Genomic DNA, 13,108 nt, shown 5'->3' on the forward strand with positions numbered 1-13,108 from the left:
CAAAAGTTAGTTCGGATAGATCAACAAAATCATTCTAGAAAAATTATGGAGATGCATTTTCGGATTAACTTTTGAAATCACTTTGTGCTTTACAAGTGAACCATCCACCCCAAATGCTTTTAAAAAAGGGTAATGCTAACTTGTGCCATAGGGGCACAAGTTAAGAAAATCACTTATAGAAAATTTGTATCGGAAAAAACAATTAAAAAATTAATTTTATATTCTTATTAAAATAATACAAATGAAAATTATACTTATGTAATTCAAGGATGTCATATATAAATTCAAACAATAATACAAATGAAAACATTAATCAATTAATGAAAACATTATCATGATAAATAATTTGTTTAGAAAATACAATTGTTACCATAATACAAATATAAATAAACTATTGTGTATATCTAACTCATATGTTTCTCCTATATTGTCTGTACCCCAAGGCATTTCGTGTCTTGGCTAAAATGGCATGTACGTCAGCCATGCCAGATATGTCTTCCTCGAATCTCTTTTCTTTGGGGCATCTCTCGCAATCGTCGTAATATGATGACAGACAGACAATAGGTCATGGGCTTGGTCATCCCTAGCATGTTCCTCTTCCAATATCTTCTGATGAGTTGGTCTAAGTGGTACTTGTTAGCTCATAATTTCGACGTCCATTAAAGAATTACCAAAAAGGAAATCCTATGTAAAGATGCTTCGACTATGAGGTGATGTTCGACTAGGTAGAGGTGTTTCGACTAGATAAGGTGTCGCATCCGCGAAAAAACAACCGGCGGGACTCAAATAAAAACACAACACAGAGCCGCCACTGCGCGTTATTTATCCCAAAATAGGGAAAGGAAACGCTCAGAGAAACCTGGAAAGGAAATGGTCTTGCGACCAAAGAGAAAGGGTAAGGGAGTCGGTTACGCAAGGGGAAGGTATTAGCACCCCTCACGTCCGTCGTACTCGACGGGATCCACGTTCTAAAAGAAAGAAAAGGTTGCTTAAAACATCACACACACACAGGGAACGCAGGTGGGGTTAAGAGAAGGGAGCTCGATAGGACATCGCATCCTATGCCTACATATCTCGTCTGGAACGAGAATCAGAGCCACTGTAGTTCGGCTTACGCACGCCAAACAACACAAAACGCACAAACAGATGGCAAACATGGAGCCCGACAACCACTCGATGGAATTACGTCAGCATCCGAACCAAAACACGCACAAAACGGCAAACGTGGAGCCCGACCGCCAATCACTGGACTTACGTCGGCATCCGAACCAAAACACATGCCAAAAGATAACAAGCACACACACAAAAAGAAAAAAAAGTTGCCCGGAGAGACCTCGCGCGGTCTCCTGCCTACATACCTCGTCTGGAACGAGGATCAGGGCGATGTAGTTCCCCCTAAAGGGAAAGAAAATCTAGCCAGAAACCGAGGGAAGACACACTACCAGGGAGCTGGACTCGAGCCTAGTGTTGTCATGCATCGTTACCCTACGTTCAGGTTTCTACCTACTTGCACAACTGCAAGCTAACCCTATCCAGGAAGAAAGCAAGCATACAAGCATACAGATCAAAACAAGCATTTCAGGCAAATATTCACATAGCACACACTATAACCAATCAAGTGGGCTCAAGCAATGGGTTTGACTGCCGAAGCAAGTCATCTGTACATGGGTATTATTCGCTCTTAACCTTGCCATTACGAGGCTAAGGTGAAGCAGATGAAAAGGTGAAGTGAGGATGAGACCTCACAGCTCTTATCCCTGACCAGGGAGAGCTTCAGACAAAGGAGCGTGGGTCCAGAATGGAGGGATCCTTCTACGCTCAAAGACTCTGACTCGATTGTGCAACAGTACGAGATCTTGGGTTTGTGTCCCAATGCATCAACACACAGCCGTGTGAGCAGAGGGACGACTCACAGAATAGTGGGGGATAGATTGCATATCCCTTTGATCCACCAATCGCCTCTTAGAGGTCTTTCACCTGCTTGGCACAAATGTAAACAACCACAAACATCGCCTCTTAAGGAGGACTTCAGACAGTTTGCCCGGCCAAGTAACAGGCCGGGTCTCCCAGACTACATGAAGATTAGAAGTCCTACCTCAAGTGGTTTAAAAACCAAGCAGCAGCAAGCAAGTTCTTAAAGAACCGTAAGCAACTAAATGTACCTGAAATCAATCAAGTATCATCAGTACTCAGACAGACAAACAGTAAACAGCAAATGTTAATCAGTCAGACTATACAAACAACACAAGCACATAAATGCAAGCTACAAGCTCAAGCTTCACAACCTACAAAACAAAGTTATGTTAGTTCTCCACATCAAACAAATTCAATTTTATTGACTTGAATCATTCTCCTTAAGCATTGTGCTTTTCATCCTGAAAAATCAATCCAAATGTGAGAAACTGGACCACTAGGCCAAGCCTAGGGTCCAAAAGGGAGAAAAAATTCTAAACAGCAAGGGATTCTCAACCAAAACCAAATTAATGCAAATAGAAAGCAAATGCAATTGATCCCATGTTTATACCATTCACCATATTCATTTCATGACCAAAACAAGTCAAACTAGGTCAAACATAACACCAAACATCCAAACAGAATGACTTCAACCAAATCCATATCAAAACAATTCCAAAAATCCTCAAATAATTTACACCTAAACAGGACATATTCAAGGTACAGCATGTCAATTTTCAGCTCAATTGGACAAAAAGAACTATGTCAATGAAAATCAAGAAAAACAGACACAAATATATGAGCCAAACCCTAACATCAACACATGCATTCACTTCAAAAATTCACAAGTCAATGAAAACAATTAAGAAATGAATGGGACCAAAACAGGGATGTCCTACAATGTGTCTACAACCAGCATACCAAATTTCATGTTCATCTAAAACCATATGAGCATTTCACATTAAATTTACAAACATGTGTCACATGAACTTGCACATTTGACCAACAGAGATGAAAAATACCAATCAAATTGAAAATGCCACATAAAAATCCAGAAAAATGTACATAGCATCTCAACATATCAATGATCCATCATACAAAATTTCAATCCATTCTAACAAGCATAGGCTAGGCAAATAATTTCATGAAGTGGCCCTAGTTAGGTGTGACACAAATTGTCACACCTAAGTTCAAAAATTCACATCTCACACCACAGGTATCAAAAATTCACAAACTTTATATGTAAATCACCAGCAACATGTCTACAATCGCCACAAAAAATTTCAGACATTTCTTTTAAGGCATGAGAATTTCACATCAAAAATAGCAAAATGTGCACAAATATACCACAAGTCAAACAACCCTAGGTCAAACCAATTTTTCACCAAGCACAATTTCTAAAATTATGTCCATAAAATTCTAGAGAGAAAATGGGAACTATAGAAAAAATCCTCATATTTTTCTGATTACTAAAATATTTTTTATGAATTTTTTAAGGTTTGTATGATTTTTAAATAATTATTTGGAATTAATATAAATTAATTAAGTTCACTAATGGCAATTTGGTAATATCCAGGCAAGGCGCGGGAAACATCTAGTTTGAAAAATCTCACGAAGAAACGGATCAAACGCTTAAAAATTCCAGAAAATCTCTCTCTTCCTCACGCGTTTCCCAGAATTAGGGAAGAACACAAGAACACTAAATCTTAACCAAAATCAACATGTAGATATGCGTTGGAACGGTCTAAGTCTCAGGATCTCAAATATGTCCTTGATTTCGTCCAATTCTTCCTAAATCTTACGAATCGAAGGGATTAGGTTTTTGCATCGTTTCTTCTAATCAACATAACTCGAGCCACAGTTCACTATTTCTAAAACTAATTATATCACGATGCTCTATGATAAATGATCTACACAACGCACATAAGCATTCACCAATCCATGAGTTTTGAAAATTCACCTTACTTCGAAGGCAGTGCTGAATTTGGAGTTCTTTGCGCGTTTGGATCCCAAACAGATGGAGAATGATGATGTGTGAGGTGTCCGGAATGCTCAGGTTCGATTGAAGTTGCTTCCGATGCACAAAAATTCAATTCACCATTGATGGACCTTCCTTGGACAGTTGCGAATGGAGATGAATTTGAGCTTGCCTTGCCAAAACAGTTCAAGAAGAAGTTGAATGAAGATCAAACCAAAAAGAATTTCCGAGTTTGATGATGAATTGGAAGAGATTTTGTGATTTTTGCTTTTTGTGTTCTTGAGGAATTTTGATGAATTTGGAGAATTTGATTGTGATTTTGGGGAATTGTGAAAATCTGTTAGAGTTTGTTATGATTAAGCTTAAGTACCTCCAATTAATCAAGCTCCTTAATCATCTTAATTAACATAATGCAATGTTTAGCAAAATGTCATTTTCCAAACTAAGGGCAAAATGGTAACTTCACATGCCAGCTCATTGACAGCTCATTGACAGCTCACACACTCTCAAAATGACATGTGTGAGCTGTTGCAACTTGTCTCATGTTGATTGGATGTGTATTTTGGAAATTCACTATGTGATGGCACTTTGTTCATTTTTTCAAGTTCATTTCAAAAGTCAATTCTCAAACCACAAGGCCTTGGCATGTTATGAGCATTCCAACAATTTTCAAATGTCATTTGTGAAGTGTTGCAAAAATCCCCATTCCAAAATTCTCATTATTTCTCAAGTTGGACAATTTTGCCCCTGGACTTTTAACTGTACAGTTGAAATTTGACTTTTTGCATTGACCATTTTTGATGAAATCCAATTATGCACCATGAAAGTACATGTCAAATGGAGTTTGTGCATAAAAAGATCACCCAATTTGGACACTCCAGGTGGAAGTTATGCCCTTCTGATTATGGGTCATTTTTGAAATTGACTGGACCATAACTTGCCAACCATACATGGGATTTTCAAGTTCTTGGACTTTTTGGAAAGGTTAGAACAAGATATACAACTTTCATGTTGAACAAATTTTCATTTGAAGCTTCCTTGGACATGTAATTTTGAGGTCAAAAACTTTCCATTTTTGGAAACTTCCATTACAAGTCACTTTCTATTTTTGGCAGTTTTTGTTCTGACTTGATTTTCTCCATTCTTAAGCTTTGAAATGTCAAATAACACTTGTTTCAACATGAATGAAGTGTATCCAACTCACTTCCACCTCCAAATCCATTAAATCATGCACAGTTAACCACAGTTGACTTTTTCAGCTGATAGATGAATTTGGCAATGCATAGATCAATCTGAGCTCCAATTCTCTGATGGAATGGCTCAAGGATGAAACCCTAGCCTCAATAATCTCCATACAACCAAATAATGATCCCCATCTCCATTGTAGACCCCATCTCCTGACCATGCCCTGATTGGCCCAATGCAACTGATTAGGGTTGACCAGTGGTCAAAACCCTAATCTCAAGGAATCAGCTTCAACACTTGATGATGACAAACCATGATGATGATGATGAATCATTGTAATCAAGATGAAGACCAATATCCTTTGAGAATCACAAAACCCTAACTCATAGCCCAATCCTCAGATGGCTAATGATCAGTCAATAAAACCCTAGCTTGCACATAACCTCTTCATCTCCTGATCAAGACTTATGAGGATGACTTGCACAATGTAACCACATGATATGCAATATGCAATGCCTAATGACCTAAAAATGATATGTAATATGTTAATGCTAGTTCCAAGAGAGGAGGGCAAATTTTGAGGTGTTACAGCTGCCCCTATTCAATCCACTGTGAACCTGTCGATATGAATAGCCTCGGCTTTCAGATGATCAGGATGAAGAGTGATTGAATACCAAGAACAGACGAACAATTTGCACTCTGATGGGATATAATTAACAACGCCTGTCAGCATCGGCGAAGAAACAATCTTGAAAGAATCCGTCCGGAACGGAAAAAGTCGGCCTAATCACCGAAACAGCAACGTCGACCTGGATACCAAAATAAATGGTAACACAGGGATAACCATGGCCTGAACACCACATCCGCTGGGGATTATTATTCCTTTCCTTTTTTATGCTTTTCTTGAACCCCGAAATTTTCTCTATTTTTTTTCATTTTCTTGGACCCCGAAATTTTTCTTTGCGCCAATGATCCTCAGATCACCGCATTTGAACCCCACTCTCCTTTTTGCCAAATAATGAACCCCATTCTCCGATTTGAACCCCAGTCGCCTGACGATAACTTGCGACCGCCAATATGAACCCCGTTCTCTAGAAAATGCCGCAACATTTCCTTTTCTCCATTTGAACCCCATCTCCAGAAAATGCCTCAACATCTTCTTTTCTCCACTTGAACCCCGATCTCCAATCTCTCGTGATAATTCCGCTGGCAACGTCGGAAATAACACCAAACCACTCTGAGGGCGACATGTCAGAGGGTATACCTTCACAAAGGAAGGTAACATGTGTATCTCTTCCTCAGAAGACACCTATAACGACCTCCACCGGCCTCAGCCAGAGTCTAAGGTGACACATGCACAGAAGATAATCCTGAGGACCTCATCCCGGATAAAATCTTCAACTCCTATCTCAATTTGAACCCTAGAAAAAATGCCTCAGCATTTCCTTTTCTCCGATTGAACCCCGTCTCCAGAAAATGTCGCAACATCTCCTTTTCTCCATTTGAACCCCGGAATCGCGCTGATCGCGTAACGTCTTCTGATATTATTTCCATCTCTGTCCGACGGAAACATTTCCTCCAATATCGCACTACTGGGGAACATTGTTGATCTGCCGTCGTGATGCTAAACTCCTCGGAGTAACATCTTCACCACCCGATGAAACGAAACTTTCAAGCGGTAACCACGACTTGAATCGCGCTGATCGCGTAACCTTTCCATCTCTGCCCGACGGAAAAACTCCTCCAGTATCGCACTACTGGGAAATACCTTTGATCAAATCATGAGGCTAAACTCCTCGGAGTAACACCTCTACTTCTGGTAAAACCACCTCTCAAACGGTAACCACGGCTTGAGACTAACTGATGCTTGCAATGATGCATGATTGATTTTTTCTGCGTAATGCTCCATAATTATGGAAATGCTACGCGCTTTATTATTTTTCTATGCAATATGCTATGCTATTTTTTCATGATGAATGCATAAAAACGTCCCCCTCAAGGGATTCTGCTGGGGAGCACGAGACACTCCGTTGAGGAACTCGTCATTACTCCAATCTCCACCCCGCTGGGGAATACCACTGCTGCTGGGAAAAGGTAACCCTTGCTGGGGAAGAACCTCCTTTGCACCCAATCCGCTCGGGAAACTGCTGGGGATAAGCACCACCAACACTCTGTGGGGATACAACAGTTTTTGACTTGCTGGGGATGTACATCCTACCTCTGCTTCGAGAAACCCTCACAGATACCTGACGACTTTACTGGGGAAAATGCTCACAGATACTCTGCTGGGAAACAGCCACCTTCAGGTCTGGCAACTGGGGAAGCATCGATCTAACACCTGCTGGGGATAACCATCCTGACCCTGCTAGGGAAGCGAATGCTACTCCGCTGGGAACAACCCATGCAACCCATAGGTAGAATCAACTCAGTTGGGGATGCAAAATTCGTCCGCTACGGGAACTTGTCCAATCCACTGGTAGGATGAACACTGCTGGAGATATATTTCATTGAAACCCGCTCCACTCGGGGATAACAACCTTCATACCTGGCTGCTGAGGAAACATCAATTACCTGCCGGGGATAACCATCTCGACTCGGCTAAGGGATCCATAGACCTTGGATCTGCTGGGGAGTTGATCTTCCGATTTTGCTTGGGGACCTAGCTGGGAAATGAGAAAAGTTGGTATAGAACACCCGTCGACTTGTCGAACCATGGTATCCACCTCCCAATCTCGTATCAGCTTTCCACTTTTGAGAACTCCCAGACTCGTCTGGACCTTTTCTGCTCCATCATCTTGTATTCCCAATCGCTCCGCGCCCGACGAGAACGTACTCCTGGGATGTATACAGAATTTTCAATCTTCCGACTTTGAAGAGTCTTCTTGATTAATTTCAAGGGTCGTCGTACGTCTCGTCGTTTCTCCGTCCCTTCTTCATGCACTCGTCCCTGGTCGGACTCTGCGGGGAATTACATACTTCCAAGTCTTCCGACTTTGAAGAGTCTTCTTGATTACCATCAAGGATCGTCGTATGTCTCAACGTCTTCGTCATCCCTTCTTCATTCATTCGTCCCTGATTGGACTCTCTGGGGATTTGTTTTCCACTAGCTTCCACATCACAACCTGCAAGTGAGTGAGAATATCTAACAGTTCCTGCAAAACAAACCGTTAAATAAAACCGTGCCCTAAGCATGTCAAGATTCAACACTTGGGTCACTCGACCTTCCCAATAAGATTTCAAGCTTTCAATCTTATAAACATGCATTGGAAGGAACCTGTATGTATAAAAATGCAAAATTCTTTATCAAAAAATAATTGGATGTTTTTGCAATCAAAGCGGTTATGAAAAACAAAAACAAAATTATTTGACTGAATATGCATTTTATTGATTTGAAAAGTGTGGCTCAAATGAGCAATACAAAGGAAGCAATTCCTGAAAAGAGGTAATTGCACCAAAGGAAAAATCTGTCCTAATGGCAATGTGAAACCCGTAATCTCATCGAGTTCCAACTCGGTTACACCCCATATGTCCTCAGACTCTCCGTGCTTTCTGCCTTCTGAACAAGACGTTTCTGATTGATCCCTACCGGGTATTATCCATGATGCTTTAACCAAAGCGCAAACAATCATGCTGGATGCAGTTGTTCGTTTCAATCCCTCTTTTGCCTGGACCGCCCTTTCGGGTTTTCAGTCCACCGGGATACCCATTTTTGCCCAAGTCGCCCTTTCAGGTTTTCGACTTGTCGGGTGTACATTTTTCATTTTATCCCTAATTTTTGCCCGAACCTTTCTTTCTGTTTTTGGTTCGCCGGGATGCCCATTTTTGCCTGGACTATTTTATTCTTTTCGTCCAGCGGGTCTCTTATACGAAGTATTTTTTAACTGCGTCTGCATTCACAGGGGATGGAAAATCCTTGCCATCCATGGTCGTTAACAACAAGGCTCCGCCAGAGAAAACCTTCTTGACCACGAACGGACCTTCATAATTCGGTGTCCATTTGCCCCTTCGATCGTTTTGAGGAGGAAGGATCCTTTTCAGCACCATATCACCTACGTGATATACCCGAGGTCGCACCTTCTTGTCAAAAGCACGCTTCATCCTCTGCTGGTATAACTGCCCATGACAGATGGCTGCCAGCCTCTTTTCTTCAATCAGGCTCAACTCCTCGTACCGGGTCCTTACCCATTCAGCCTCTTGCAACTTTACGTCCATCAGGACTCTCAAAGAGGGAATCTGAACCTCAACCGGCAACACAGTCTCCATTCCATATACCAATGAGAAAGGAGTTGCCCCAGTAGATGTACGCACGGACGTTCGATACCCATGCAATGCAAACGACAACATCTCATGCCAATCCTTATAGGTTACCACCATTTTCTGCACAATCTTCTTTATATTCTTATTGGCTGCCTCAACCGCCCCATTCATCTTCGGACGATAGGGAGAAGAATTGTGATGTTCAATCTTGAATTCCCGGCACAGCTCTGCCATCATCTTATTGTTCAAATTAGAACCATTATCAGTAATGATTCTCTCGGGAACCCCGTATCTGCAAATGATGTCTCTCTTGAGAAACCGGGCTACGACCTGTTTCGTCACATTCGTATAAGAGGCTGCTTCAACCCACTTGGTGAAGTAGTCAATAGCCACTAATATGAATCTGTGCCCGTTCGAAGCCGTAGGTTCTATCTTTCCAATCATATCAATGCCCCACATAGCAAACGGCCATGGAGACGACATTAAGCTCAACGGATTTGGAGGCACGTGCACCTTATCAGCATAAATCTGGCATTTATGACATTTCCGCACGAAGTTAAAACATTGGGCCTCCATTGTCATCCAATAATAACCTGCTCTCAGCAGCTTCTTCACCATTGCATTCCCACTGGCATGGGTACCGAACGACCCTTCGTGAACCTCTTTCATCAATTGGCTTGCTTCTCTATCATCAACACATCGGAGCAAGACCCAATCAAAATTCCGCTTATACAGAACCCCATCCTTGTTCAGATAGAACACCATGGCTAACCTCCGCAGAGTCTTTCGATCCTTTTTCGATGCTCCCTCAGGGTACTCTTGAGTCTCTAAATAGCGCTTGATATCATAATACCACGGCTTCTCATCATCAGACGCTGTATCAACAGCAAACACATAAGCCGGTCTATCTAGACGACCTACTTCAACACTAGGGAATTGATTCCACCACTGCACCTTAATCAAGGCGGCCAGAGTAGCCAAAGCATCCGCCAAAGGATTCTCCTCTCTGGGCACATGATGCAACTTCACCTTGGTGAAAAACGTCAACAATCTCCTTGTATAATCTCGATATGGAACCAAATGATATTGATGCGTATACCATTTTCCGTTAACCTGATTTATCACCAGAGCTGAATCTCCATATATGACAAGGTTCTTGATCCTCAAATCAATCGCCTCCTCAATCCCCAATATACAAGCTTCATATTCAGCCACGTTGTTGGTGCATTCAAACTCTAGCCGGGCAGCAAAAGGAATGTGAGATCCTTTCGGTGTAACCAAAGCAGTACTAACTCCTTCTTCACATTAACCCCGTCAGACATCAGAATCCGTTCGGATTTAGGGTCAGGCCCCTCCTCCGGGATCGGTTACTCTCAATCTTTCGATTAGAGTACCTCGAGATGTCCTCATCAGGGAACTCAAACCTCATCGGTTGATAATCCTCAATGGGTTGCGGAGCGATGTAATCAGACAATACACCCCTTGATTGCTCTCTGAGAGCATCACAAATCAGTCAACATTCTTTTGCTCTTCTCGCAACCCGTCCGGTCAATGCTGGCTTCTCAGATATGTACTTGATCAGATCCATCTCGGAAATCCACAAAGTGTTATGAACCTGCATACACTGTCTCAGTCGGCGAGCAGCCTATGCCAAAGTACAGCAAGTTTTCTCGAACAGTGAATGTATTGTTTCACAGTCGGTAAACTTTTTGCTTAGGTAAATTGCATGCTCTTTTCGACAAGACTCGTCATGCTGACCCAATACACCTCATAGACCCCTCGAAGACCGTCAAGTACAAAATTGACAGTGGTTCCTTCCATGGGAGGCAACAGAATCGGAGGTTCCTGCAACTTTTTCTTTTATTCTTCAATGCCCCTTGGCAATCATTATTTCGCCTGACCGTTTGATCTCTTTTTTTTTCAACATCTTGAATATAGGTTCGCACGTGGCTGTTAGATGAGATGTGAACCATGACAGGTAGTTCAATCTATCTATGAAACCACAAACCTCTCCTTTATGTTCTCGGTTCAGGCATTTTTTTTTTTTTAGCAAGATCAACCTCGATTCCTCTCTTATAATGAACCCCCAGCATTTTACCGGACCGCACTCTGACAGTGCACTTATCTGAATTCAACCTCAGTTTGAATCATTTCAACTGGTCAAACGACTTGCCCCGGTCAGCCAGATCTGCCAGATGCCCCTCTTCTGTCTGGGACTTCGCTATCATGTCATAGCATAGCATTCGATTTCATGATGAATCATATCATGAAACAAAGTCACCATGGCTCTCTGATATAGGCACTGGCGTTCTGCCCCTCTAGAGGACAGTCCTCTCTCCATGGCAGCTTGTGCGCAATGACACCGGTATCCGACCCTGGCATATCCTGACATGACCAGGTGAAGGCATCCACATGCTCTTTCAACAAGGCTACCATTCTGCTCTCGATTCGCCTCTGAAATGGCCCCAACTTTCGTTTCCTTTCCTACCTCGGCGGCACTTGGAATAACAATCTCAACTCGCTCCTTATGCGGCTGACTCACCTTCTCCTCTTATTTTGACAACCTGGTTAATTCCAGCAGATCACAATCTTCTTCGCCTTCTTCTTCGGCATGATTGCTCGGATTGTCGAAGTCATATGAGGTGTAACCAAATTGTTATCAACGAGATCCGGAGAATTATTTTTCGACTTTGGGATGAGACAAATCAAAAAAGGAAAATGAAAACAAACATTGCCATTTTTATTTGTTTTTAAACTGCAAAAATAAATGAAAAACAGGAAACACCGCTTTTTGACTGAAAAACATCCTTTTATTAATGATGCAGAAATGTTGCAAAATGAAACATGAGGTGGCCCTTACAATGAACCATTACGTGTCGGGCAACACGCAAGGCTTTCATGCAAATAAAATTGAAAACAAGAAATATTACTCTTCCAGTAGAATGACAGTGCTGATCTTTTTAGGCCTTCCAGCTTCCTGGTACGCACGATTTTATCCACGAATCCAGTTCGCGGTCACCGTCAATCTCTTCACTCACTGCATAGGTGCGATCTGAATCTAGCATTCCAGCACTAACAAAGGTGAACGACGAACGACGTCCTCTGTTCTGCTCAGACGAGTCTTGACCTGGATGATAACCAATCCCAAACATATCCGCCTTTACCACAATGCCTATGATCTGTCCCCCGCCTGGGATCCCTCCATTTCTCACCACTTCCACCGCCTGTTTGTAAGAAGAAATGGACGGCTTTTTCTCTTTCTCAACCCCAATGGCATTTTCCACCCTGACGGTTTCAGCTGCCAGACTGGGTGCTTTACATCTTACATCGTCCATTTCTACTTTCATCTTTCTCTGGACCGATTCCCCAATTACTACACACCCCTTTGTAGCGATGGCCACACAACAATCATCAACACGAGGGAAAGCTCCATTTTTCGTCGGGCGTTTTGGGACCACAGACATTGGCATTCTTAACTGATCCTTCTCAGTCACCTCTATCCCTTTTTTGTCCTTCGACATCATTTCCACTTTTACAGGACCATGCCTTGTCTCGGGGTTAGCACTATTATCTGTCGTCGGTGCAAAATTGATTGCCTTAGAATCCACCAAGTCCTGGACCACATGCTTAAAAGCTTTGCAATCCTCAACATGATGTCCGGGTGCCCCAGCATGGAACTCACACCTGACATTCTCATCATAACTGGCAACCCTCTGATCCGGTTTCCCTGGAACC

The sequence above is a fragment of the Lathyrus oleraceus genome, chromosome 5, assembly GCF_024323335.1.
Source record: "Lathyrus oleraceus cultivar Zhongwan6 chromosome 5, CAAS_Psat_ZW6_1.0, whole genome shotgun sequence".
Lineage (NCBI taxonomy): Eukaryota > Viridiplantae > Streptophyta > Magnoliopsida > Fabales > Fabaceae > Lathyrus > Lathyrus oleraceus.